The 1,961-nt window shown below is 43.9% G+C and overlaps 1 protein-coding gene across 1 annotated transcript in view; it reads left to right on the top strand.

Annotated features, from left to right (window-relative positions):
* ADGRG2 (adhesion G protein-coupled receptor G2) overlaps positions 1 to 1,961 on the top strand; it is a 123,371-nt gene that overhangs the window by 44,146 nt on the left and 77,264 nt on the right. Inside the window, exon 2 of the mRNA XM_077769296.1 lies at positions 963 to 1,007. The gene's annotated coding sequence lies outside the window, so the exon portion shown is untranslated. The remainder of the gene's footprint in view (positions 1 to 962; positions 1,008 to 1,961) is intronic.

Raw genomic sequence — 1,961 nt, 5'->3', positions numbered from 1 at the left:
TCCCGAGTACTACTTTTTTTTTTTTAAAAGAACCTATCATGATCAATAGAAACTCACCATGACTCCTTATTTCTTCTTTGAATTCATATCTTGGATTCTTCGTTGAGCATTGAACTTATGCCTGTTGATAGAAGCCAGAAGTAGGTCACTTGGTTCCAAGATTACCTATAGATTGTTTCCTCTTGCAAGTCTTGTTTTGAAAATCATTATGCCTGTAATTCACAGGAGGGGATACCACTGTGTGAAGTGAGTATCCTCTTCGAGTTAATAGCTATATCAGTGTTTTGGTTTTGAAGTAAAGCATAATGGAACATTCCGTAAGATACAAGTCAGTTTGTCAACAGTGCACTCTGCCTTGGGTGGGCATACTCTTCCCTTTCGCCGATGTGCATTTGCCTTGTCCCTCTCTCAGGTCGTTGCCAGGACCTCCATATCCCCCTTCCAACTCTGAGCCAACGTAACAGTCAATAGGGTTATTTATGTGGCTCCTCTATGGAGAAAGAAAAGCCTCTGGCTTTGTCGGCACAAGAAACCTAAATGACCCCGTTCTTGATATCAAGGAGTTTATGTTCTAGGGAAGTTAAGTCAGAAAATCACGAAGGAATATCTAACAAAGCATGGGCTCTAGAAGGAACTACCTCCCCCCAGATCCGGCCACTTCATTATCCAGTGCTCCTGTGATACCGTTAATGAAGCCTGAGACTGAGTAGTGACCGCTACTAAAACATTAACACGGTCAGCCCCAGCACTGGCTTTGGGCTGGTCTTCCAGTTTAAAATGTGTTCCTTAAGAGCAGGGTTTGCTTCCTCCATTTCTTTTGTTAACTCTGCTTCCAAGTTTAAGCCCTGGTATGAAGCAGGGGGTTCTGTGGGCCATGGCGGATGGGCTGATGGTAGCTTGATGCATTACGGTGCCAAGAAGACCCACTTACCACTGATCGAAATTTTTTTTTTCATTTTCAGATTTGTGCAGAGTCTCTCCATCTTTTCTTTTGAACTTCCTGTCAGGTGAGTGAGGCTATTTCTATGTGATAATGTTGTAGAAATAATGAACGTATTTGGTGGTTATTGTTTTTTTCCTCAAATGACCTCCCTTCATTGCAAATTCTCATCCCCTTACCTACTGTATTCCGTTTGGTTTTGAACTCCTCACTCCCACTTGGAGCCTTCTTCGGCAGACATTGTCTTTTCCTCAGGGATTCTACTGTGGACCCATTTCTTCTTGCTAATGCAGTTGTTTTTTGAGAACTTTCAGTAATGGGTACAGATTTTGAAGTTACATGGTACCATAAAATCTGTGGAAGGAAAACGATCATTTCTAGCGCATTCTTTGGGATTTGGTTTCACTCTTTTCCCCTTTCCTTCTCCCTGGACTGGCTTCCCTGTCTCCAGTAAATTTTCTTTCTCATGCATTTAAATGGACTACTGAATATTCTCTTTCTTTTTTAAAAAAATGTTTGTTTATTTTTGGGAGAGAGAGCATGAGCAGGGGACGGGCAGAGAGAGAGGAGGGGACAGAGGATCCGAAGTGGGCTCTGCGCTGATAGCAGAGAGCCTGATGAGGGACTCAACTCATGAAATGTGAGATCATGACCTAAGCTGAAGTCAGGCACTCAACTGAATGAGCCACCCAGGCGCCCCTGAACGATCTCTTTCTTACCTAAAGTGCTGGGCCCATGAAGCTTCCAAGGCTCCTCCCGACCAGATTTCTGCCCCCAACTCTTCTACACGGAACTTTAAAAAAAATTTTTTTTAATGTTTATTTATTTTTTGAGAGAGAGCGCGTGCGAGAGAGAAGCAGAGAGAGAGAAGGAGACACAGAATCTGAAGCAGGCTTCAGGCTCCAAGCTGTCAGCACACAGCCTGATGCGAGGCTTGAACCCATGAACTGCGAGATCATGACCTGAGCCAAAACCAAGAGTCGAGCACTTAACCGACTGAACCACCCTTGTGCCCCATAGA

This window comes from Crocuta crocuta, unplaced genomic scaffold, assembly GCF_008692635.1.
Source record: "Crocuta crocuta isolate KB4526 unplaced genomic scaffold, BGI_CrCroc_1.0 scaffold312, whole genome shotgun sequence".
NCBI classification, from domain to species: Eukaryota; Metazoa; Chordata; class Mammalia; order Carnivora; family Hyaenidae; genus Crocuta; species Crocuta crocuta.
The sequence above is the reverse complement of the archived record's forward strand: the minus strand, read 5'-3'. Positions and strand labels throughout refer to the sequence as shown.